General features: G+C 52.3%; 1 protein-coding gene across 2 annotated transcripts in view; it reads left to right on the top strand.

Moving 5' to 3' along the window:
• The window catches only part of LOC126958450 (uncharacterized), a 247,835-nt gene that overhangs the window by 145,996 nt on the left and 74,804 nt on the right, over positions 1-27,035 (top strand). The window contains exon 1 of one of the 2 annotated variants that reach the window (XR_007727186.1): positions 18,592-18,601. The exons of the other annotated variant lie outside the window; for it this stretch is intronic. The gene's annotated coding sequence lies outside the window, so the exon portion shown is untranslated. Of the gene's footprint in view, positions 1-18,591; positions 18,602-27,035 lie in introns of those variants that run through there. 2 annotated transcript variants of the gene reach the window in all.

The raw sequence follows: 27,035 nt of genomic DNA, 5'->3' as shown, positions 1-27,035 counted from the left end.
AATATACAAAAATCAACTGCATTTCTTCATATTAACAGTGAACAATCTGGAAATGAAATTAAGAAAGTGACTCCATTCAACAGCATCAAAAAGAATAAAATACTCAGAAATAAATTTAATAAAAGAAGCGTAAGATTTGTACACCGAAAACCATAAAACATTGCCAAGGGAAATTAAAGTATATCTAAATAAATGGAGACGTTTCATATTCATGGATTAGAAGAATCAATATTGTTAAGATGGCAATTCTCCTCAAATTGATCTACAGAGTCAACACAATCCCTACCAAAATCCCGGAAGGCTTTTTCACAGAAATTGACAAGCTGATTTTAAAAGTTATATGGAAATGAAAAGACCCAGAATAGCAAAAACAATTTTAAGAAAGAACAAAACAAGAGGGCTTTCATTTCCCACTTCCAAAATGCACTTTACGGCTTTGGTAACAGAGGCAGCGTTACCTGGTGTAAGAACGGGCATGCTGCGTAGATAAACGGAACAAAGCTGAGAGTCCATGAGAAGCTGTTACATTTACGGTCAATTGAGTTTTGATAAAGGTGCCAATGTCGTTCAATGGGAAAGGCTAGGTTTTTAAGAAATGGTGCTGGGACAGCTGAATATCCACATGCAGGAAAGCAAACTTCATACCATTCACAAAAGAAAAAAAAAATCGCCCAAAATGACTGTAGGCCTAAATATAAGTGCTTACACTATAAAACTTTCCTCTTAATTTTAATGTTTTTGAGACAGGGTGTCACTCTGTCACCTAAGCTGGAGCACAGTGGCATGAACACGGCTCACTGTAGCCTCAATCTCCTAGACTGAAGAGATCCTCCTACCTTAGCCTCCTGAGTAGCTGGGATCACAGGTATGTGCCATCATGCCCAGCTAATTTTTTAATTTTTTTTTTTTTAGATGGAGTTTCGCTCTCATTGCCCAGGCTGGAGTACAATGACATGATCTTGGCTCACCGCAACCTCTGCCTCCTTGGTTCAAGTGATTCTCCTGCCTCAGCCTCCCGAGTAGCTGTGATTACAGGCATGCGCCACCATGTCCAGCTAATTTTGTATGTTTAGTAGAGATGGGGTTTCTCCATGTTGGTCAGGCTGGTCTTGAACTCCCAACCTCAGGTGATCTGCCTGCCTCGGCCTCCCAAAGTGCTGGGATTACAGGCGTGAGCAACCACACCAGGCCTATAAAACTTTTAGAGGAACACACAGCAGAAAATCATTATAACCTTGGGTTAGACAAAGCTTTCTCAGATTCAACATTAAAAGCATACTGTGTAAAGTAAAAAATTGGTAAATCAGTCTTCATCAAAATGAAAAAATGCTTGCAATTCAAAAGACATCATTAGGAAAATGAAGAGACAAGTCATAGATTGAAAAAATTTTTGTAAATTGTGTATTTGATAAAGAACTTGTGTCCAGAACATACAGATGACTCAACAAGAAGACAAACATCCAATTAAAAAATAGGGAAAGGATTTTAATAGACATTTCACCAAAAAGATAAACAAATGACTAATAAGCGCTTGAAGAGATGCTCAACATCATTAGTCATGAGGGAAATGCAAATGTGAACCACAATGAGATACCACTTCATACACACTAGAATGGCTATAATTAAATAGGCAGACAATAACAAATGCTAGTTAGAGTGTGTGGAAATGGGCTTTCTCATACATGGCTGGAGGAAATGTAAAACAGTATAGCTACTTGGGAAAGTGGTTTAACTTTTTCTTGAAAAGTTAAACATTTACCTATTGGGTACAATGTTCACTATTTGGGTGATGTGTACATGAAAAGCCCAGTCTTCACCACTATGCAATATATCCATGGACCAAAACTGCACTCATACCCCCTAAATCTATGCAAAAAAAAAGTTAAATATAAATTTACTAAATGACCCAACTGTTCCTCTCCAAAATAGCTACTCAAGACAAATGAAAACATAAGTTCACACAAAACTTGCATGTAGATGTTCATGGTAGCTTAATTTCTAATAGCCAAAAAAAAAAAAAAAAAAAAGGTAGAAATAACCCAAATGTCCATCAACTGGTAAACTGACAAACAAAATGTGGTCTAGCCATCCAATGGAATACTCTTCATCAAGAGAAAGGGAGGAAGTGCTGATGCAGGCTACAACATGGAGGAAACTCCAAACATTGTAAGCTAAAGGAAGCCAGACACCAAAGACCACATACTGTATGATGCAATGTGTATGAAATATCCAGAAAGAGCAAATAGAGAGAGATGGAAAGTACATAGGCATTTGCCTCGGGCTGGGGGCTGAATGAAGAGTAACTGTAAATGGGGCTGAGGGATCTTCTTGAGGTGATGGAAAGGTTCTAAATCTGGATTACAAGGATGGTTGTAAAACACAGCACATTTATTGAAAATCATTGACTTGCATACTTAAAATGGGTGAACTTTATGATGCAATGAAGCTGTAAAAATAAAGTTTAATGAGACTATTTCTGTGTTCCCTGGCAGAAGAATTTTCCCTTTGAGAACCAGGACCTCCCTGATCACAGGGCTTTGAGTTGCAGGAATAAGAATCACAAACTCTTCAAGTAGGTTGTAGGAGGGACTATTACAAGCAGGGCTATTCCAGCTTCTGCTCCTTGGTTCCTGGACCTATATAGGTATACAGGTAACATTCCTATTTGATCTACCAGGGGCAGAACACCATATCATGGCCATCCATTTAGGCAATTTGCACCCTGGAGGACATGGGCTCATCTTCAGGCTGGCATCTCAGCTTTGCCTAAAACAAACCATTCCACTTCCTATCAGTCCACAGCATTTGGATGGCAGGGTCTGTAACTGATGGGGTATCCTGTGGTTATGCACATGTGGTCACACCTCTTTTGCTGTGATTTTATGTGGGAGTCCCTGTTGGTGGATCAAGCACTGTAAATCTTTAGATGGGGTGAGGTGGGCAAGGGATTGGGGTGGAGGGTGAGGTGGGAGCTGTCTGTGACTTTGTGGCCAGGAAAAGCAAACCACCTCCTGGTTGTGATGGTGAATTTTATGTGTCAGCTTGGAAGAGGTTAACATTTCAGCTGGGGAACCTGGGGTACAGCGGACTGTCCTCTGCAATGTGGTGAGTGGTATCCTATCAGGTGAAGGCTTGGGTAGGGCGAGACTGAGCAAGGGGAATCCTCCAGAACAGCGGTTCCCAGACTTTTTGGCACCAGGGACTGGTTTCATGGAAGACAATTTTTTCCATGGACCGGGGATGGGGGATGGTTTTGGGATGATTCAATCTCATTACATTTATTGTGCACTTTTATTTTTATTATTGTTATACTATAATGTACAATGAACTAATTATACAACTCACCATAATGTAGAATCAGTGGGAGCTCTGAGCTTGTTTTCCTGCAGCTAGAAAGTCCCATCTAGGGTTGATGGGAGACAGTGCCAGATCATCAGGCATTAGATTCTCATAAGCAGCGCTCAACCTAGATCCCTCGCATGCACGGTTCACGATAGGGTTCGTGCTCCTAAGAGAATCTGATGCCATTGCTGATCTGACAGGAGGTGGAGCTCAGCAGGTAATGCAAGCCATGGGGAAAGGCTGTAAATACAGATGAAGCTTCCTTGGCTTGCTCACCTACCCGCCACTCTCACCCCTGCTCCAGAAGGCTGCCTTCAGACATCTGCACCATCAGCTCTCCTGGGACTCCAGGCTGTCAGCCACCTGAGCACATGAGCCAATTCCATATACTAAATCTCTCTATATATACAGTTGGCCCTTGAACAACAGGGGGGTTTGGTACACCGACCCCACCCCTCCATGTGGTAGAAAATCCACGTATAACTTTTGACTCCCCCGAAACTTAATTACTAATAGACAACATACTGTTGACAGGCCGCCTTCCTGATAACACAATTATCACATACTTTGTATGTTATATGTATTATATACTGTATTCTTACAATAAAGTAAGCTAGAGAAAAGAAAATGTTATTAAGAAAAATTGTAAGAAACAGAAAATATATTCACTGTCAAATAAGTGGAAGTGGTCATCAGGATCTTCATTTTCATCATCTTCACGTTGGGTAGACTGAGGAGGAGGAGAAAGAGGTGGGATTGGTCTTGCTGTCTCAGACAGGGCAGAGGCAGGAGAAAATCTTCATAGGAGTGAACCCTTGGGCTGGGTGTGGTGGCTGACCCTGGAATTCTAATGCTTTGGGAGCCCAAAGTGAGAGGATTGCTTGAGGCCAGGATTTTGAGACCAGCCTGTGCATCACAGCAAGATCTCATTTCTACAAAAAAAAAAAAAAAATGTAACCGGGTGTGGTGGCATGCACTTGTGGTCCCAGCTACTCGGCAAACTGAGGTGGGAGGATTGCTCAAGTCCAGAAGTTCGAGGCTGCTGTGAGCTGTGATGGTGCCACTGCATTCCAATCTGGGTGACAGAGGGAGACCCTGTCTCTAAAAACAACACCACAAACCCCCAAAACCCAAAAGCGGACCCATGCAGTTCAGCCCCGTGCTGTTCAAGGATGAACCGTATATACATATCATATTGGTCCTGTTGCTCTAGAGAACTGACTAGTCCCCTGCATATGTGTCCATTCTAGTCGTGATGAGCAGCTGCCTTTTCCAGGGTGGAAGGGTGCGGTGCAGTCCATTTGCCTCCATGCAGCTGGCAGATGTCCTCAAAGGCTCTGCCGTTGCTGGGAGCTCACTGTTGGTTTCTGTTGCTGGCAGGTGGGACATTCAGCCTCAGGAGCCCCTGGGGCTGTAGCAGCCTACGTCAATGGGAGGCCATGTGGCCAGGCCCATGACTATGGTCACAGCACGGGGTGGCCGATGACAGAGGCTGGCTGACATCAGCTGGCCAAGTCATTCTGTCTCCTGAGGTCTGCGTTACCTCTTCCATTGTAGAGTGCTCAGTGGGCATTCACATGAATAGACCTCTGGCCACATTACACCCTTTCCAAAAACATGCCCACCTGCCTCTTCCACAGACCTTCCCCTCCCTGATCTGCCAATCCTTTTCTTTCTAGTCTCTGAGAAGTCAATCAAACTATTCTTCACTAGTCAAGAATCCTGTATGAGCCTTCCTTGAGCCAGGATGCTTTTCATACAAAGTGGATGACAGGGAGCCCCATCTGAAGCTCTGCCCACTGGGAAGAGCTGCCCTCACCACTGCATTCATAGAGCATGCTTCAGTCAAAAAGGCTCCACTCACTTCCGCTCCCTCTCTCTTGGGACACTTGGTTTGGATCCCGGGGCCACCATGTAGAAAATCCAGCTGCTCTGAAGCTTCCTCCTTGGACAGACCCACAGAGACACCCATATAGAGACACATGTCCAAGGAGCACCGGCTCTTTCAGCTCCTAGCCACTTGCCTTCCCAGCCCAGGTGCCAGGCTCTGAGTGAGTGAGCTTTCAGATGATTCCAGCCCCAGCCCTAACCCAGATATGTCAGATTTGCCTAGGTTTTGGGAATCCAACCTCTTTTCCAGCTCTGTAATACTTAGAATTAAGTCCTAGGTCAGATCCTCAGCTTTTCTGCCCTCCAGCTGCAGGAGATGAGAGTCTCTAATTTATATGATACTAAGGAGACCCTCTGGTTATCGTAATTAGCCTTTAATTGGTGATTAACCACCCTCAGTCTTTGATTGTCTTTCTCCGATGCTGCAGTTGCTCCCAGCAACAGCCATCCAACTCACAGCCCTGTGATGAGTATTTCCCTCGTTCTCCTCACATACCTGATCCATTGTGTTAGCTGTACATTCCTTTCTGCTGGTCTTAATTGCACCTCTACCCCATGCCAGGGACCATCAATGCTCCCCTGTTGCCGGTGATAGAGTCCTCATTGCCAGCCATCTGGTGACTGAGCCAGCTCCAAAATCCCACTTCAGAGATTGTTGGACCACTCCTGGTACCATCTGTTGCAAGTTGGGTTCCCTGGCATTTGGTCTCTGAGACGAAATTTGCAGGGAGAGTCCTTTGGACCAACCTACTGGGACAGGGACTAAAGGAATGAGGACAGAGGAGAAGCAGCTAAGCTGCAGGGCCATCAAAACAAGGGCCTGGTCAATCCCACGGGGCCTCTGAACGGGATGGCCCACCAAAGTCGGCCCCCCTGGGGGAAAGGGTGCGGAGTTTTTGGACCCCCATACCTACTGGTCATTATATGTGGACTGCCCTGGCAAGGGGGTGTGACCTTGGGTGAGGCAAGTCTGTTAGGATGAGGGCAACCCCCAGAGAAGACTCAGCTGAGAGCTATAAGCTCTAAGCCAACTGCACACTCAGCATCTGGGAGTGAGCGCCTCCGTCCTGGGTGGTGAGCATGAAGCTGGGCCATATGTCACAGCATCAAGCACATCAGCAGAAGCTTTCTCAGCCCATCTGATATTGGGTTAGAACCCAAGCTTGGACTCTGGCGTAGAGATCTAAGATGCATTTGGGTAACTTCCAGGAAATCCTAGAAAAACAGTCATGAGATCACCATCTTAGTGATCAAAACTTTTTTAGAGACGAGAGTCTTGCTACATTGCCCGAGCTGGTCTTGAACTCCTGGGCTCAAGGGATCCTGCCTCCTCAGACTCCTGAGCAGTTGGGATTACAGGCGCGGACCACTATACCCTGATGTGGTAATCAATTTTAATGGGCTTTGTATTCCACGTTCGGAAAGAATGAAGTGTGCAGTGATAAAGGTGGTAAATTTGTTTTAATGCTGGGAAAATAAAATGCCTCAAAGCCACACTTCCACATCCAGGTGTAACTAAGCGGAAAGAAACAGGAATGTTCTTTTTAAAAATAGCACTGTATACACTGCATTTATCAAACTGTATATTCATTGATTTTTTTATTAGCAAAGTCTCGTGAGCACCCTCCCATGTGCCAGACCCTGTACTAGGAGTTGAAAATCCACTCCTCAGGGTGTTGTTTGGACAACCCAACGTCCTTGCTTTGGAGATCCACTTGGACCTCTGCTTCCACTTCATCTAGCCAATCACAGAACACTCACCACCAGAGATGGCTCAAGGGGTGGACACGTGTCCTGAACTGGAGCAATCCCTGACCACGTGTTGACATACGGATGTAGGGAGGAAACACACCCTTTGCATTGGCGCTGTGAACCTGGTGGTACATTATCAGCACAGAGCTCCTAGAGGAAGGATCTAGGGCAGGAGGGAAAATGAGGTAAACCAAGAGGGAAGCAGAGATAAAAACGAGGCAGAGAAAGGATGGAAAGAGAGAGAAGAAAAGAGGAGAAAAGAGAAACAGTGTTTGAGCCTCTTTATGTTACAATTCTCAATTCTTACATTCTCTTTCTATCTGAAGCTAGTCTGAGTTGTGTTTCCGTTGCTTGCAACCCCAAGGACCCTCACTGAAGTTCCACATTGGGGTCTGCAGCTGGTCCTGGCTGTTGGTTCCCTGCAAGGCACACATGCTCCGATTTACCAAGAGCGCCCGGGCACATGGTCCCTTTTCCCTGTGGCTAGGAGCTATAGTGCATTTGTCTCCTTTTACAGAAGATACAGGCTCTATGAGTTTCAGCGAGATTTTTTAAACGTGACAGATGGGAAAGTGTGTTGTAAGTTAAAAAGTACTGTTCTTATGGGACCTTTTATTGCTACTGATGGTGACTCCCCAAGGTCACCTGCAAAACTGGGCACCTCATTCAAGATGCCTCGAGTCTTTAAGAGTACGGCACTGGGTGCTCTGCAAAGGCAGGGGTAAGTTTTTTACTCGCCAGCGTCCAAGAGCCCAGCACAGGGATGGCACAGAGCAGGTGCCTGTCAAAATCTTTCTGACTGTCCCAAGTAGTTGGAGTCTAGTCCCTACTCAGAGGAGACTGCAGTTTAGTTGCAGTCACCACATTTGCAGAGATGCAGGCAAGAAGGAGAATGCTGCGTGCTGGGGTATCAGCCGGGATGCCTGGTCTGGATCTGGGGTTGCCATGAATCCTTTGTGTGACTGTACTGTCCTTTTGTTGTCCTGGGCCTTTGGTCCTCCCCCTGTAAAATGAAAAGGGTGGCCAATGATGCTGGTTCTGCCCAGATCCCCTGGGCTCTCACCACTTCCATGGACACTGAGCAGAAGGCTCTTGACTCTGCTGGGCATGTTTTCTTGCTGCTGGAGAGTGTGGCACGCTGGACGTGCAAGGAGTTAACACCGCCAGAGCAGCCCTCCTTGCTCCTCTGGCAGGACACCACTGAGGTGATTCTAGGCTGTCTCCCAGGAGTCTGCAGTGGTATTGAGCCCCAGTTCCCCACAGGGGAACCTGTTCTGTCGCTCTCCCTACACCGGCTCCTTCCCTTACCAGGCACAGGTCTCCACACCCCTCCAGTGCTTCTGAGAATCGCTTCCTAATAAACCAGCCCTGCTTGTTCAAGGAGATTCGTAATGGTAAGGACCTTCTCACCCGCTGATAAAGGAACCCAACCCAAATGGCTTCAGTAAAAAGAAAGAGAGGGCCGGACGCAGTGGCTCATGCCTGTAATCCCAGCACTTTGGGAGGCAGAGGTGGGCAGATGGCCTGAGCCCAGGAGTTTGAAACCAGCTTGGCCAACATGGTGAAACCCCATCTCTCCTAAAAATAAAAAAAATTAGCCGACTGTGGCGGCACACACCTGTAGTCCCAGCTACTCAGGAGGCTGAGGCAGGAGGATTGCTTGAGCCTGGGAGGTGGAGGTTGCAGTGAGCCAAGATCACACCACTGTGCTCCAGCCTGAATAACAGAGTAAGACCCTGTCTCAAAATAAATAAATAAATAAAAGAGAGGGAATTGACCGACTCTGGTGCAGAGCAGCACAGGAATGGCCACACCAGTTTTTCTCTCCCATCTTGTTTGTTCTTCCTGGCTGCATTCCCAGGCAGAGCCTCTCCACTCCTTGTCCCCGGCAGCTCTGGGCTCACGTCCTTCTAGCATCAAGTTTTGACGAGAGACACTTGTGTCTCTGTCCCAGGAATAACAACACCAGTCCTAGCATCAAGAGTGGTTGGCTTGGCTTGGGCTCTGAACCTCTTCCATGGTGGGCACAGGGGCAGGGCATTCTCTGGTCAGCTGGGGATGGGGTTCTGCCACTCAAACCCCAAGGACTCATGGCGGGGAGGGTTGGGATGGAAGTACTGCCTGCTGAACCAAGGGGGCAAAGGTTGAGTATGCAAAGCCATCCAGGGCCACTGCAGACTCTCCCAGCTTGAACATTCTTCCCCCACTCCTTCCCCAAAGAGTTCACTCAGCAAACATTTACCCAGCCCCTATGGCGGGGGCCGGATGGTAGAGACACAAAGCACACACGATCGAGTTGAAGATGGATGTCTCTCTGGGGCAGACACGTGGCAGAACAGGACACAGTCTTTGGAACCCCGCCACTTCCTGGGCGTCAGCCCTCTGGGCCTCAGTTCTCCTAATGGTCAAATGGAGCAGTCGTGACAGGATCAGGGTGACACCCAGCTTCCGTGCTGGGCCCCTCGGTGGACGCTCAGCTACTGCTTGTCTTTCTTCCTTTCAAGCGTTTAGAGAACAGAGGCAAGATGTAAGTGAGATTTCCAAATGAGCTGCTTACGTGCGGCCCCTTCGGGGACTTGCAAATGCTTTCCGCCCGTCAGCCTGGACTGTGTCCGGCATGCGAGGTGCCACGTCCTCCTTCCTGTTGACAGGTGGCTGACGATCAATCTGTGCTAATGAAGCTCTGGTTGTGAGCTCCAGCGTGAGGACAGGCCTCCTGAGCACTCTCCAGACCCACTCTCCAGGCCCACTTTCCTCCCTGTTGAAAATAATCAGTGCTGAGATGTTCCGTGCGTGGCAGGAGAAAATGAGACAGTCTCGCATCCAGGCTTTTTGCAATGTGCAGGGCACGCCTGCCCAGACACCCTTGAGTAAAAGGGAAAAAATGAAATTGATGAAATGTGGAATAATTTGAAGAAATTAGACCTAGTTTGTCCAAGATTAAGGATAGTTCTTAATTAAGTGGCCCAATCTTTCTTGCTGGGGGGAAAAAAAAAAATCATTTCAGCCCTTTAATTTCCTTAAGCCTCCCTGTAAGGATGGGTGTGCAAATGTGGGGGTGGTTATGAGATTGTTGTATTTTAATCACCCACGACTGGGCTTGCCAGGAGACACTGCAGACATTTCACAGAATTCTCAATTAGCCACTTTAAAAGCTCACCGAGAACTTTCTCTGGAAGTCCACCCGATTTTCCAGAGAGGAGGAAATTTCCATTCCCCTTGGTGCCTTTGGATATGCTAATCCCAGGCAGCTTCAGAGTGGGGGTCCAGGACCTTCACTGGCTGGACCTTCACATTGCGGTCCAGGTTCCTCAGAGACCCTCTTAGCTCCCCACAGGGTATATTTGCTTCACAGGTCCATAGGAAAACCACGAGAGGGCAGACGGGAGCTCTGGAGGTGGCTGAGAGCAGGAAGAAGGAAAGAACCTTCTAGAAGTTCCCACAGAAAGGAACAGGGGGCTTTAGAGTGGATGTGGGGTTGGGACAGGCGCCCCTAAGGAGGGCCCGTGTTCTCAGACATGGAAGGTGGGAGGAGTGGTCTGGGGACTGGGCAATGGCCCAGCAAGGTCACCATGGCAGCCCTGGGGCCCACTGAGAAGCACAGGCAAGGAAAGCAAGATTAGGATGAGTCCCTGGGGCCAGGTCTCACAGGGTCTTGGCAGCCTCTGTCCGGACCTGAGAGTTGATTCCTGCGGTTTTAAGCAGAGGAATGACAAGTTCTGATGGATGGTTCTTAGACGTGCACTGACAGCTGGTAGGAGCTAGATTGTGAGAAGAGGGAGCCCCATGGCCGGGGCTGTGGCCGGAGCCCTGTGCAGGAAATGGCTGCTCAGCCGGGGTGGGTGGGGTTTGACGGGAGGCAGTGAAGAGCTGCTAGACTTGAGAGTGGCCAGGCTGAGCCCTGTGGAGTTGCCATGTTGGAAGGCAGTGTTGGGGTGCAGGGTGCAAAAATTCCCCTCCACGCCTTCAAGGGTTTTTGGTATGAGATTTAAAGTGATACAAGACAGATCAGCAGGAGAAACGCGCACAATTGACAGACCACACGACTCACAGGCATGGGAGCCTTCCTAAGGCCCGGAGGCGCAGTTACAGTTTGAACACGTACGCACTGCCTGAGACAAAGAGCAGGACGCTTGAAAATGGGCCAAGGCCTGGGGGCCCAGGCTGGGGGCTGGCTGGGTGGAGAAGTGGCTGGGAGGACGAGGATTAGTTTAACGAGGTTTGTTTGCGCAGAGTTCCCTTGGCCCCAGCTTCCTGTCCTTGAAGATAAGAGTGGCAGTTTCCTTTCAGCATGGGGAGGACATCTTTCACATGGGAATTTCATCTCCTGCTTTTGAGAAAGAAAATGAAGATCTGAGGGGTCTTCTAGCACCTCCTGCTTTTCAGGTCCCTTTAACTCAGAATAGTCAACATGCTAGAGTGGCTTATTTTGGGGTGCAGATTCTTAATATTGGTTGAACCAACGTAGAATGAAAATGTTGAGGTGATGGATAGATGTGTGTGTGTGTTGTGTGTTTGGAGATGACCAGAATCCTCACAGAAAGCAGCAAGTGTTAGGGACTTGACTGTAGAAGGATTGGCGAGGTGTGTGTTGCGGGGAGGGTGGGTGGTAAGGTGACCCACAACAGCCGGGTGAGGTGGTGTGCAACTGTAGTCCTAGTTACTTGGGAGGTTGAGGTGGGAGGATTGCTTGAGCCCAGAAGTTTGAGTCCAGCCTGGGCAACATAGAGACCCTGTCTCTTGTAACACCTGGAGATGAACAACAGCAGGAAGCTGTAATGCACACATACACACACACACACACACACACACACACACACACACCCCAAGTCCTGAAGGGGCAGGGGAATCCTAGCGTCCAGAGAGAACTGGGGCCACAGTGGGGACAGAAGGGACCCAGCCACTGGCAGGGCCAGGGCGCCCAAGGAAAGGGAGCAGGGAAGAAATCCCAGCCTCCCCGTCCTCCCACTCTTCACTTGGAGCCTCTCTTGGCCAAAGCCAATAAGCAGATGCCAGGAGCCCGGAGGACCTCGTGCCGGGGCCAGCCTCCTGGGTGCACAGTGGGTGGGGCAGTGCCAAGCACAGGGGGGTCATTCTCTCGTTCATCTGTGATTGTGCCTCGACCTTCTCTTTTCCTCTGATCAGCGCTCTTCACAGTGCAGGGCCTCTCTGGAACGAAGAGCTTCTCTTGGGGCAGAGACCAACACGCTGCTCCCATCTAGGAGAAAGTCTCACTCTGGGAGAAATGTTCACTGAGCCTCGAGGTGTGTTCCCAGGCGCTCCCAAGGATTTACACACCGCCCGCCCCAGGTGCTAAAGCAGCTCAGACCCCACTTTGAGCAGCTTATCCTATCCTCTCCCTCCCTCCCTGCTCACCCTGCTCTGTGTCCCTGGGAGGGAGAGCAGGTGGCTTGGGAGGTTGACCCATGTATTCCCTCCCTGCGGCCGTCCCTCCACAGACGGCCATTGCTTCTGTGTGTGGCGGGGCGTGGGGGGCTCTCCACACACCTGTCGCCCTCTCAGCCCGGAACTGTTCCCTTTGCTGGCCCTTCCAACAGAACCCATGCCCTGTAACCACTCAAGGCTTCCCCTATCCACACCTTCCTAAACTGTCCCTTTAGTATCCGACTCTTGGAATGTGCCTCTGCTTCCCGCAGGCCCCTGAGCAATCCAACTGCCATCCTTTTGGGTGAGGCTGTGGATGCTGAGAGAGGGGCTGTGGCTGGTGTGAGAGGGGAGGGGCAGCCCTGGGCAGGGGTTGAGGGATGGGAGGAGGCCAAGGAGAAGCGGCTGTGCAGACAGGGTTGCAGGTCCGGGGCTAAGACAGGGTTCTGCTCTCCTTGTGACACAAGACAGCCCAGGGAGGGGCAGGGGAGAGGAGAAGGTGAGACGTTGGCTGGCAGGGCCTGCCAGGGAGAGCATCCTTCTGGGTCCATGGTGCCCAGAGAGACACAGCAGAGTCTGGGGCTGTGTCTGGGCTCCAGGCCTGGCTGCCTGCTTCCCACACCATCCTCCCTCTTTGAAAGGCCCTGGGATTAGGCTTGCCTGTTCAAACCACCCTCCCTCCCATCCCTGGCAAGCTGAGCCCCAACTCTGGGGCCCCTGGAGGCAGCAGCCCAGCCAGCCCATTCTGCCAACACCATCTGGGCCTACTTAGGCCTGTGGTTGGGGCAGGGGGGCAGAGATGCCCTGGCCAGGCAGGGTTCCCAGCATGGGGGGTCGGGGGTGTCCCACAGCTGGAGGGCCACCCCAGCCGGGCTCCACACGATGGCAGCATGTGCGCACCGAAGCCCGCCGGGACTGCCTCAGCTGGGCTGGGACCCAGCACTGCCCTGGGCTCTCTGGCCCTGCTCCCCACTTTTGGAGGCGGCTGCTGCCGAGTTGTCCCAAGTACTGTCTGGGAAACCTTTGCATCTCTCCTGGCCACCTGCTTCCCCTGGGGCCCATGACGACCCCTCAGGCCCCAGGTCCTTCATGGGCAGCTCATCCACAGGGAGGGTCCTCCCATGCGCAGGGGCAGGGTACAGGTGACTGGGGACCTCTGGTGCCCCTCACATGGGCTGGCATCCTCTCCACACCACCCAGAGCCTCCCCCAACCCCTAGCTGGCCTGATCTGTCTCCTTTGGCCTGAGGGTGCTGGCAGGCGCTGCCCAAGGAGCAGGTGTTTCTCTGAGAGGGTGGTGTGCCGGAAGGTGCAGCTTGGGGGGCCTGGCCCAGGAAAAATGGACAGATCCACCTGTAGGGCAGACAGGGAGGACCCAGACCCAGAGCTCCACCTGCAAGGTGAAAAGAAAACCAGGCAGCCCTTCGCCCTCCTGAGACAGTCCGGGCCCTTGGCTGGGTATAGGCTCCTGCCCTAGGTACTTCTCCACTTTCCTTCTCCCTGCCGGCTTCAGCATCTTCTCCTGTGCCCCAGAAAAATGCATACTCTCCCCACTTTGTTTCTCTGTCTTCTGCTTTTCTGCTCCAAATGTGCTCTGCTGTGAGCTTGGTCATACTCTACAGGACCCAGCGCCAAGGTCGGGAGCTGCGGCAGCCTTGGCCTCGGTGTCCCACCGCCCACGGAGCTGTTGGAAGGAAGGCTCAGCCTCCGGGGGAGGCAGGGAGCGCTCTCCCATGCCTGTGAGGTGTTCTAGGGGGCTAGGTGACTTCAGCTGAACAGTGGCCACAGCGTGGGCTGGCGGGTGGCAGGTGTAGGCTCCATGTCCCCAGTTGGCAGTGAGAGGGTGAGGAGCAAAGTGCCGGGGTCCTGCAGGCTCCTTCCCTGTGCCAGGAGAGGTTTCATTTCTCCACAGCAGGGTGCTCAGACAGGGGTGATTTTGCACTCAAGAGACAGTAGGCAATGCCTGGAGATGTATTTTTACATTTTAATTATTTAATTATTTTTTTAATTTAAAAATGTACTTTGATATTAATTTCATGTTTTATTGACATATAATAATTGTACATGTATATGGGGTACATGTGGCTTTGTTTTTTTTAGAGATAGGGTCTCAGTATGTTGCCCAGGTTGCTTCAAGCCATCCTCCAGCCTCGGCCTCACAAAGTGCTGGGATTACCAGTGTGAACCGCCGTGCCCAGCCCCTGTGATATTTTGATACAAGCATACAATGTGTAATGATCAAATTGGGATATTTAGGACCTCCATCACTTCAAACATGTATCACTTCTTTGTGTTGGGAACATTTCAACTCTTCTAGTTATTTTGAAATATACAGTAAATTACTGTTAACTATAGTCACCCTACTGTGTTATTATTGAACACTAGAACTCATTCCTTCCATTGAATTGGATTTTTGTGCCCATAAATTAAACTCCCTTCATCTCCCACCCTCATTTCCAGCCTTCTCTCTACCCCCATGAGACCCACTTCCGCAGCTCCCACATGGGAGTGAGAACATGCGGTGTTTGTCTCTCTCTGCCTGGTTTATTTCACTTAATGTCCTCTGGTTCTATCCACATTGCTGCAAAGGACAGGATTTCCTTCTTTTTGTGGCTGAATATTATTTCACTGCGTGTATATACCACATTTTCTTTATTCTTCATTTGCTGATGCGCACTTAGGTTGAATCCATATGTTGGCCATTGTGAATCTGCTGTAATAAACATGGGGGTGCAGTTATCTCTTTGATAAGCTCAGTTCCTTTAACTGGAGACATTTTTGATTGTCACAACTTGAGGCAGACATGGTGCTACCAACATCTGGTGAACAGAGGCCCGGGACACTGCTAAGTATCCATAGTGCACAGGCAGTCACCATGGCAATGAATGATCCAGCCCCAAACGTCCACAGGTCTAGGACTGGGGCCCGGGAGAGCAGGTAGAGGGGTGTCCCAGGCTTCCCGGCAGGTGTGTGGGAGTCTTTCCAAGGACCTTTCCTGTGCTCAGAGCCTCTTTTTCCTCTTCAGAGTCCAATCTCAAGAACCAAAGGCCTGAACTGCCGATGAAGCTTCCTTCCCACCTCGTTGGCTTTGAGGAGCCTGGATGCCCTGCTCACTCTTCTCCTGCTGCGCCCACAGCAGGGCTGGTGAGCACGATGGGAGGGCACCTGGGTCCCTACCTGCCAGTACAGCTCCTGTGACTCCTCTGGGCTCAGTTTCCCTCTCTGTAGGGGGAAATGGCCAGGGTCAAGACCCTGGAGCTGGGCTCCTGCCAGCCCTGTTGCCAGGCTATAATGGCAGATGTCAGCCTGGGTGGAGGCCGTCCATCACTCTCAGGCCCACGCAGGCACTGACATCAGCTCCCAGCCATGGGAGACATGTGCACTGTTGATCCGGGGGCCCCTCGCAGGAATGAGCACTGTGAGTCCCGCCTGCCTTATTGATAACTACCAAGCATAAACAAGACGCCTGGAATGTTTAAATGACCGGGCCAGTCTGTTCTAGAAGATGCCTTACATATATCAAGGCTATTTTAGGGTGCAGCAGGCCGAGCAAGAGGAGGGTGAGGGGCTCTGTGCTGATCTGGTTACGACCATGTGTGGGGACAGTGAATGCCAGCATATCTGTCCAGTGACCTCACAGGAGCGGCAGACGGCTCATGACCCCCCGTGCAAAGTGTCCATGCTGGAGGCCCAGGGCAGGAATGGCGGGAAGGGGTGGGAGGAAGAGGAGTGGCGACTGGCAGAGGAAGGCCTGGGCTCTTAGGGGCTGTTTGGCAATCCCTCTTGAGCTGAGCGTGCCCCACCCCGAGACCCAAACCCACCAGCTGGGGGGAGAACACCCAAACAGCCTCGGGGGCTCAGGCTTGGGGGAACGAGAAGCCGGAGGGAGAGGGTTGAGGACCTGGCCTGCAGGAGTTCCCAGGGACAGGCTGCCTCCTGGCCAGGGGCCTGACTTGGGTACCTCGCTCTCTGCTGCTTCTTGGTGACAGCAGAAAGGAGGAAAACGCTGATGCTGTGGTGGGCTCTGGGAGGAGTCTGTGAGAATACTTTCATGGGGGTTGTGTCAGTACCGCAGGCGTTCTGGCCCTGGTGTGTGCCCCCGCCACAGGTCCTGAGCTTCCTGGAACCTGCCCCAGCCCCTCCTGCACCTGCCTCTGTCTCTGCTTCCACTCTCCTTCTCACTGGGGGGCTCCCACTTTTCCCCCCTAACAAAGAGACTAGGTCCAAATGAGGCTGGCCAGCCTCTCCCATGCCCAGCCCCCTGTGCCAAGGAGTTGTGCTGGGGTTGGGGTCCCAGATGAGGAGGCTCCCCCCACCGTGGGCTGGAGGAGGCCCCTGGAGAGGGTGCAGAGCTGGCTCATTCCTGTGTGGGGGTAGGACGGATGGGACATCAGGTATGAGAGGCACACCCAGAGGCAGGCTGGGAGCCCTGAGGCAGGCTGGGAGCCCTGAGGCAGGCTGGGAGTCCTGAGGCAGGCTGGGAGCCCTGAGGCAGGCTGGGAGTCCTGAGGCAGGCTGGGAGCCCTGAGGCAGGCTGGGAGCCCTGAGGCAGGCTGGGAGTCCTGAGGCAGGCAAGGCTCATCCTGACCTCAGAGACATCCCTGTCCCCTCATCCCCTTTCCTGCGGGATTTCAGTTTTCCTAAGGGCTCCATGGGCAAGGCTTGCAGGGCAGCAGCATCATGGACTCCTTGCCATTTTGTAGGACCCTTGTCCCTATGAAGGGGCAATGTGGACATGGGGTCAGCAGTGTTCAAACGGTGACCCTGGGGCTGACACTTCAGAGACCCTCGTGTTGGGGGGTCAGGGCTTGTGGGGGTCCTTCCCGCCTTTCCCGGTACGACCTTTCTTTCTCCTGCTGCCAGGGCTGCCTGGTGGTGTCTTTTCTCCCCAACGAAGTGGTCCTGGTTTTCTCATTTCTCCGCTTGACCTGCTGTCCTTCCCTCTCTTCAATCTCAGAGAGCTAAATAGGCCATTTTCCTCTTCCCCAGCAAGCAGGGCCTGGAAGGGGTGGGACTAAGGCAAGGCTGTGCAAGTCTGGCCCCTTCCTTATCTGTTCAGGGCGCTTCACCCTATTCCTGCCGCCCAGAGTGGAGCAGCCCTTTCCATGGAGCTGTACCCCCAGGACCACCGGAAATTCACTGCTCCTGAAAACACTGGTGCTCCGTGCACCTACCATGCTGCCCTGGAAGGCTTGCATTTCCCCCCTCAATTTTTTTGTCTTTGCTTCCAAAGCACTTTGGGTCACCCCAACAGTGTCCTGCTGTGTTCCCTGTGTAAGCAGGGTGTGGGGAGAACGGGAGGATTGGATTCTGTGTCTGTTTTCCACCCTGGAGATGCAATCAATTAGGGAAGCAGCCCAGAGCGAGGTCACTCGTCCCCACCACGAAGGCTGTGCCTCTTCTCCGCCCAGAGACATAATTGGGGCCCGTTTTCATCTATTTTAATTTGGTTGACAGACATCAGACCTAAAACAGACCTGCAGTTGGGAAAGGAAAATTCCTAAATGTTTTAATTTGCTCCATCCAACTCGAGCCAAAGAAGCCATAGGCTTACTTTTTCCACCTCCCGCCCCCCTGGAAGAGAGCGTATGCTCAAGTCCATCTCTGATACAGATCACCGCCTGCTCTCGGCGGCCCCTGGAATGGCCTTGCTCAGCACATAAAAAAAAAGATCCTGACATTCTCTCTGTCCTCTTGACTCTTCCCAAAGTAGCATCTCTCGGCGGGCAGTATTGCCTTGTAAGGCAGGCAGCAGGCATGAGCCAATGGGTGTGCAGTCAGATCCTGGAGGACAGGGACAGGGACAGTCATAAACGGCACCAGGGATTAGCTCCGGCTCGCTGAGCGTTTGGGAGTGGGGAGGAATGAGGAGATGGCGCCAAAGGAGGGAGAGGTGTTGGTGTGCTTTTCGAATGCCAGAACTATAATTAAGGGGTGAGAAGATTCATGCTAACCCGTAACCAAGGCTGCAAGAGAAATCATGAAATCCAATAGCCCCAGGAGTCCGGATTTGGAATTGCATGTGGCACTAGCTTTGAAGCCTATTTCGGAGTTCAGCACATTTATCACGGGGTGCTCAGGCTCTGACAGCGTCAGGTGGCGAGTGGCCGTCTCATGGTGCCCAAAGTAGCTCTCACTCTCTCTCAAGCCACCTGTTTCGCGACTACCTCAAAAGACTTGGAGGGGCTTTCCAGAGAGCCCTGTGTGCATGGGTGTGTGGGCGGATGGGGGGGGTCTCATCCGAGCAGAGGGCTTTCCAAGGGCACGGGCCTGGGGTGCAGAGGAAGTTTCTAGGAGAGTCAACTGATGGCGGAGAGATCTTCTGTTCAGTTGAGCCCAGGGGGTGAGGGCAGTGGGTGCTCTTGTCCCCGGCCATGGGTTTGAAATGTGGCTTCCAAGTGGCATAAACTCAGGTCACTGTGAAATCTGGTGAAAGGTACCTGGAGGCTCATTCCTCCTTCTCCCTACCTGTGTATGTGCTGCGCATGTTTCTGTATCAAAAGCAGTAAATAAAAAGATTGGTCCTGTCTTCTCAACCCGCATGGACGTCCACAGCTCCCCTTGGAACACAGGGAGTCAGGCCTCCCGCTCCTCCCTCCCTCTCCTACCACAATCTCCGAGAGAGACGATTCCTGGAGAATCCACACAGACACACTCGGTTGTGGCCAAGCCATGTGGTCATGCTGTTGCCACAGGCGTTGGCCAAAATCCTTTCTTAGAAAGCCCGGGGCTTCGTGTTCCCCCCGCCATGGGAGGGTGTGGCCCTGCGCAGCACAGTGGCTCCGCTGCTCGCTTCCGGCTTGTTTCTGGGGGAAATGGGGTCCTGGTCCCCCCTGAGATGGCCAGAGCAGGAACCCACCCGAGAGGGTCTTGTGCCTTTTAATGACCCCATGTTGGTCAACAGATGCTCAGCCAAGTCGGATGAGACCGGGTTCTGCCCTTGGCGTCCATGTTGCTAGCTGGGGCAGGCAAAGGCATGAACTTGCAAAGTCTCGGCTTAATTCCTGGCACTCTGAGGTCCACCTCCTTCCTGAGGCTGGTGGTTACCGTGCTAATCAGCTAGGCCGCAACGGCTATTAGACATGGCCGCGTGGGGAGTCCTGCCAGCCCAGCCCCGTCACCATGGGCTGCCTTGAGCAGCTCACCCAGCACCAGGCACTCCAGATGCTGAGCAGCGGAGTCTGCCCACGAAGGGTGGATGCACTCCCCCTGCTTCCATATTCAGGGGTCCCAGGCAAGGAGCCTGTCCTCACTATACCACACATGGAGGGAATGAGGCTGGACCACACCAAAATGTCCCTCCCGACGGAGCCCGGAGCTGCAGGTCTTGATGCCAAGAGGAGGTTTCCATTTGGTAAGTTTGCACCGTTCCTTCTTTACCCCGACCTTTGCCTCTGGTGGCCTCAAGTTCCCCTTGCGCCGTCCCACTCGAGGCCTGCTCCGGGCTGTGCTCACTCCCTACACTGTGCCGCCCTGGGCGCCGTTGCCAGGGTCACTCCCTGCATTGTGCTGCTCTGGGCGCCATTGCCAGGGCAGTCACCCTCCCTCCCAAGTTGCCTCTCCAAAGGAGCAGTGGCCAGCCCCTCCACAGCCCCACCCAAGTCCTCCCTAGGCTTTCCTTTGGAAGTCAGAGATTCTGGGCTCAAAAAGTACTCATTGCATCAGGGGCATTTCCAGCAAGAAGGCACCACTCTGCAGAAGGCCACATGACCACCTTCCAGCATCTTCTCCTGCTGCTCCTCACGACTCCTCCTGGGAGCAGCCTGCCCGTCCTCATCCTCAGCCAGACCCTTTCGGATGGGCTGCTGTGTGTTTCAGTGGGTTTTCTCTTCTCGTCTTTTGTTTTCTTTCTTCTTTTATTGAGGCATAATAGACATACGGAAAAGCACACATATTAGAAAGGCACCGACTGGTGAGCTGTCACAAAATAAGCACACCCGTGCCGTGCACCCCGATGAAGACACCGGGGACCCCAGCACCTGGCAGCTCCCTCCTGTTCCTTCCATCACTGCCACCCTACCACGAGGGTGACCCCCATTCTGATGTCTGATGCTGAACCAGTCAGATCCACGGCTGGGCTCTGCTTGTGCATATTCCTGCTATAAGTGCAGTCGTGTTGTCAGGGAGTGGATGCGGTGCCCTCAACCTCGTCACTCCATGGTGACCTGCCGTGGGACCATGCCAGGGGGCATTTCTCCTGTCTCCCCCCGATGGATGTATGGGTTGTCAATGGGGATCCCGTTTTATAAAGGGTGAAACTGAGGCTCAGTCCATCCAACCTCAAAGGCCTAACAAACAAGTGGAAGGTCAGGAACACGGGGTGCCACCAATCTAGCACATGCGTCCTGTTCTTGACGACACGAGAGATCCCAAGAATCAGGGACCTACTGATTCGTGTGTTCATGTGTGGCCCAGGCATGGGAGTGCTGCCCCTCAGGACTTACTACCAGAGCTCCGGGCTGCTCTCCCACTGCCCAGAGCACATGGCCCTGGTGGGGGCACTTCTCAGAGGACCTCCATGGGGTCCTCTGCCCCCTCCCCTTGGGATATTCAGTGGGGTAGAGATGGCAAATTCTTGGGGGGCTGAAGTAACAGAAACAGGGAAGACCACATGGAAGTTGCAGTGGCAGGGGCCAGCGAAGACCCAAGCATGCCTTCCTTCCTTCATTAGTTCACCAGATATTTAGAGTGTTGTCCTGTTGCCAGGTGTCTCCAGGCCTGTGCAGGAAAAGACAGAACGGGTTCCAACCCTGGAAAGGTGCTGAGCAGGCAAGAATGGGTGGGGACCAGAGAGCAAATTGGGCAGCAACAGGGACCTTGAGGGGGGAGGCTGCACCCAGAGGGGAGGGTGTGAGGCTGGGGGTGGAGGGGGTCGGTGGCACATGGAACCCCTGCAGGACAAGGCCTCCAAAGAGGGCTGTGGGGGAGTGCTGAGGGTGTTTGGAGCCCATTGAACTTCTTTTCTTTTAGGATTTTATTTATTTTATTTATTTATTTTTAGAAGGAGTCTCCCTCTGTCGCCCAGGCTGGAGTGCAGTGGCGCAATCTCAGCTCACTGCAACCTCCACCTCCTGGGTTCAAGCGATTCTCCTGTCTCAGCTTCCCAAGTAGCTGGGATTACAGGCACCCGCCACCACACCTGGCTAATTTTGGTATTTTTAGTAGAGATGGAGTTTTGCCTTGTTGGCCAGGCTGGTCTCGAACTCCTGACCTCAGGTGATCTGCCTGCCTCAGCTTCCCAAAGTGCTGGGATTACAGGCATGAGCCACGGCACCCAGCGTTCTTTTAGGATTTTAAAAAATAGTCGTAAAATCTACATAATAGAAAATTTGCCATTCTGACCATTTTTAAGTGTACAGCTCAGTGGTGCTAAGTATATTCACATTGTTGCACCAACTGTCACCACCATTTGTCTTCAAAACTCTTTCATTATCCCAAACAGAAACTCTGTCCCCATTGAACACCCCTCCTCTCCCAGCCCCTGGGAAGCACCATTCAGCTTTTCGTCTCTGTGAATGTGACTACTCCAGGTCCCTCATATAAGTGGAATCGTACAGCGTTTGGCCTTTTGTGACTGGCTTATTTCACCCTACATTTTGTCCTCGTGGTTCATCCATAAAGTTTCCCAGGTGTGGTGGTGCATGCCTGTGGCCCCAGCTACTCAGAGGCTGAGGCAGGAGGATTGCTTGAGCCCAGGAGGTGGAGGCTGCAGTGAGCCTTGATCACACCACTGCCCTTCAGCCTGGGTGACCGAGTGAGACCCCAACTCAACAAACAAACAAACAAACAAACAAACAAACAAACAAAAAACCGCTCATCCATGAAGTAGCATGAAGTGGCATGTGTCCACATTTTCTTCCGCTTTAAGGCTGAACTACATTCCCTTGTATGGATTTCCCACATTTTGTTTGTCTGTGGGTGGACGAGGTTTGATTTTACGTCTGGGCTATTGTGAATCTGCCGCTGTGACACGGGTGTGCAAATATCTGTGCAAGTCTCTGCTTTCAGCCCTTTTGGGTGTATTCCTGGAAGTGGAATTGCTGGGTCACCTGAGCATCTTCAAGCCAGAAGTTCATGCCCAAGTTCGCATTTCAGAAAGCCCATTTAGGGGCCTACTTGGAGGGTGGGCTGCAGGAATGATGCTGGAGGCAGGGTCCCCTGGTGGGGGTGAGGCCCTGGTAAGAGACAATGAGGCTTGGACGAGGCCAGGGAGATGGGTGGGGAGGTGACACAGGAATGGGGGTCTTTTTCTGAGCTGGCCTGGTAACTCGTTGGCTGTGGGCAGCAAGGAGATGAGAGGGTGGAAATGGCCCAGTTACAGCTGGGAGGGCTGTGAGGCTGCTAATGACACCATTATCCCAGATGCAGGGTCCAGGGCTTCCCCCTAGGGCATGGAGGAAGGGGGAGATAATGAGTTCAATTTGGCTGATTTAATCATTTTTTTCCTTCATGAATTCAACAAACATTGCTGGAGGGCCCATTATGTGCTAAGCGCCGTGCTGGGTGCCCCATACACTGCGGAGGGATAGGCAGCTGCCCCCGCTCCTGCGCAAGCTGTAGCCGTTATGCAAACACACGCTTCGTTTCAGATGCATTGAGATAAGGGGAGCATCAGGGCAGTGCTCAGTACTGTGGGCACCCGGGGGCTGCAGGCCCCACGGGAGGGACAGACAGGTTTACAAGGAAAGTGAGGGGCAGGATAGGGGTTTGTGGAGATGGGAGAGCTGGGCCACTGAGGCCTGGAAGGGCCATTTTAAGCCTCAAAGGCCAGGGACTGGCATGGAGGGAATGGAGCCTGTATGAGGCAGGATCGGGGAGAAAGAGGGTCAGGAGAAAGGCAGGGTGGAGGCCCTGGGGCCTCACAGCAGGGCTGAGGCTTTGCATGGGAGTGAGGTAACAGGGAACCATGGATGGTTCAGGAGGGAATGCTGTCACTTTGGGCAGACACCTGAACTGGGGTCCAGTTGGGGAGGGGAGAGAGAGGGTGGAGCCAGGCCACAGCAGAGGAGGACAGGAAGAGCCCAGACGCTCTCTGGGCTCAGCAGCACAGATCAAGGTGAATTAAGGACCTTCTATTCCCACTACTTCCCCTTGAAAGACTCAAGGAGGTGGGCCTCCGGCCTGCCCATGCCCCTGCCTGCACCCCAAGGTGAAGTCTCCGTGTGGGAGAGAAGGCCCCAGGAAGCCCCAGTCTATCCACCATGCCTGGGGTTGGGGCAGAGCAGTGACCACAGTAGAAAGGCCTGTGCCATTCCTCCAAGCTGAGCCAGGGCTATCATTTCGGGCTCTTGGGGAGGGACAGCAGAGCAGGGTTGAGAGTGTAGTTGAGGAGGGGAACTGGGGTGGCGACTCATGAATTAGGGTCCATTGATTGGGAGGTCGAGGCTCCCGGAGCGGGCCAGCTGGCGGCCCCCACTCGCGGGGCTGCACACCTGCTGGGGAGGGGTTTTTCGATGGCGACGGCGTGAGGTGAGCGGGTTCGCTCTGGGCGGTCGAGGATTAGTGCCGACTGAGAGGGTCAGGTGCACCGGGGCTTTGTTCAGACCTGTTTGCCTTTTGTCCCCCGCCTGCAGAACGCCCAGGCTGCATGATGTCATTTCAGATGCATTAAGCTGGAACAGCTCAAAATTGAATAATTAATTACACTCAGCTTCAATCGCAGTGACTAATTGATCAGGGGCTGCCAGCAGACACCTGGACAGGATTAACTGTACACAATGAGGGCTGCGGGCAGGTGGTGGCCCCTCTGGGCCCCCCGTCCCTGTGTGTGACTTAATTAAGGCTGACTTGATTTCTCTGTTCTCGCTAGATATCTCAGGCAGGCCTCATCCAGGCCCAGGGGCTACGTGCGGGCCAGGCACCGAGTGTGGACACGTGCAAATGGGCTGAGGTCTGGAAGGATGCTAGCCCCTGACCACTGGACCATCCTGTTCTAGTCCCGAATCCCAATTCTGCCTCAAACTGTGATTATTTCTGTGGCCTTGGGCAAGTGTTTAATCTCATGGAGCCTTAGAGTCTCCTTGTCTGTCAAATGGGGGTTGCCATTGTTGTGTACAGCGCTGTGTTCGGCCCTGGGTGTAAACTGCTTTTGTCACTGGGATTTTTGGTTCCCTCTGGGGAGGTTGTCCTTGTTCTCACCTCCCTTGCTTGCCTCTGGCTGGAGCAGCTGGTGTTCCCAGACCTGTCCACCAGCCCTGATGCTCCTTATTTATTCCCTGGAGCCACCTTTCTGTGTACACAGCAGCATTCAGGTGCCTGGCTTACAATCCTGCTCTCTCAATGCGCAGCCATCATGCCAGGGGATTCACAACCACGTGGATGGCACATCCAGCTCCTGAAAGGGCCAGCAAGTACAGTTGTGCATGTTGTGCACTGCACAATTCAGACTTTGCTGTGAGTGGTGTAATGTGCAACTACACAATGGGACATACCAGCCTTATCGTCACACTGCAGAGTCTCTTTCTGTCTGTCTCCTCACTGTTTCTTGGTCTCCTTGAGTTCAGTAACCTCTGTCTCCATGCCTCCTCAACCCCACTCATGGAGTCATACCACGGGGGGACTGTCATGTGGAAATGGCAAACCCCAACACCTTCTGCCCCACTGGCTCCCAGCACATCTGCCGGTGGGTGTGGAGAGCACTTGTCTCTTTGTTTCTACTCTCCCCATTCCCTGCCCATCTGGCGGCTCCTCTTCTTGGTCTGCAGACACACTTGAGACCCTCCCCTGCTGGCATGCAAGCACCCTGGAGTGACTCAGGCTGCCCCTCCCAGCCTCGTCTCTCAAGTGGGCCTCCACTGCCCCAACTCTACTTCATACCAAATGCACTTCTCCCCCTGCCTTCTGCTCCCCTGCAGAATCCCACGGCACGGTATTCTCACTCCCCGTGACCAATCCAAGGGGCACTCTGTCCTCATCTCACTGCAGAGTCTGCAGCCTTGTTCGCCGCAGCCCCTCTGGCCCCTCCACATCCTTGGAACTCCCTCCCTCCTGACCCTGCCCAGCAGTCTCCTTGCTGTCCCTCTGCTTCATGTCCCTGGGCACTGTGCCCTGTATCCCCTTAACTGTTGCAATTGCCCGGGTCCCTGGCTTTGGCCTTCGGCTTTTCCCAGCTGACCAGCCACACAGACAACCACAATGAGCCCATTTTGTTTCTCGCCGGTTCTTTTTCTTTTTCCTCTAGAAAATGAGGCAGTCGTGAGCACATGGATGGCAAGGTCTTTTGCTCTTCTAAGTGGAGCAGACTAAAATGAGCCAACAGGCCCCCCATTGGCATGTGGGTGGGGGGCCTCAGCCATGATGGAGGAGGATGGAGTGGTGAATGAGCAGTGAAGTCTTCAGCTACTGGATACACGGCCCCGGGACCTTCCTCAACCTCCTCCTGACCTTTCCTTGGAGCACGGCGAGTCCCTGGCGCTCCTGGGCCTTTCATTCCCTTGTTCTTCCCGTTCTTGCCTTCTCATCTGGCACATTTGCCAGCCCTATGATCCCAGCACTGGCGTGCCCCGTCCATTGGAGCACAGGGCTGTGCCAAGTCCCTGTAGCTGAAGTCACTTGGAACTCAGGTCCCTTCTCAGCCACCTGGGCCTAAGGTGCCCAGTGTCCTGGCTCCATAGTGCCAAGGTTCTAATCCCCCGCTGGTCTCGGCCATTGTGCAGTGCAGGGAGTATGTTGGTACAACTTCCCCTCGCTTTTTTGGCAAAATTTAGAGGTGGCTGAATATGAATTTCTTAAGACGGAGGTGGGAGGAGACCAAAGAAAATGTGCCCTCCTTCAAGTCCGTGTCTCGGTCACAACTGGACACTGCTCTGGATCGTGGGATGAGAGGAAACAGGAGAGGGCGTGCATCCTCCTCTCCCCAGACAATGGGGTCCATTATCCCTCCGGGGGGACATTCGGAGGCATCTGGCCCTGCTGTCCACCCACTTCCAAAGAAGGGAGGAGCTCGGCCAATCTAACCAGAAGCTGTCACTGGATGATGTCCTCCCTGGTGCCCAGCCAGCCCGGAGAGGGGCCGCCGAGCCCCGAGTCTGTGTCCTGCGTGCCGGGGATGTGGGTGGGGGACCTCCAAACATCCAGTGGCAGTGGCCCTGGGCATGAGACTGGAGCCACAGGGTAGATAGGATGTGCTTCCCCAGACCCATGATTTTATCCAAAGGTAAGGAATTTGTTGTAAATCTTTGTTTTTTATGTGACAGAAGTGACTTCTTGTCACAGATTCAAATACAGAAGAATGTATGCTCCCCACCAAAATAATCACTGTTAACTGGTTGCTGTGGCTCCTTCCAAATATTTTTAGGCATATACAGCCATTTAAATAAATATGTACATATGCACATTTTTTTAAACAGATGGGATCGTCCCCCCTACACACACACGGTTCTTCAACTTGCCTTTGCTTTTGACGATGCACTCACTCCTCCCCGTGCCCATACACGCCGTTCCACTTCTCCCTGTCTATCAGCAGGAGAGTGAATAGTGTTCCTTAAATGGGTGTCACCATGGTTCATCCAGCCATTTCTCTAATGATGGACACAGAGGTCACTGCAATTTTTTATAATTACAAATAGTGCTGGAAGAAAAAAGCCCCAAACACCTCATCCATTTTAGCAGAACTCAGAAAAAGGGCATTTGAAATGTTGCATCTAAAAAGGTTACACCAATCTGCAC

The sequence above is a fragment of the Macaca thibetana genome, chromosome 7 (genome assembly GCF_024542745.1).
Source record: "Macaca thibetana thibetana isolate TM-01 chromosome 7, ASM2454274v1, whole genome shotgun sequence".
In the NCBI taxonomy this organism is placed as follows: Eukaryota; Metazoa; Chordata; class Mammalia; order Primates; family Cercopithecidae; genus Macaca; species Macaca thibetana.
The sequence above is the reverse complement of the archived record's forward strand: the minus strand, read 5'-3'. Positions and strand labels throughout refer to the sequence as shown.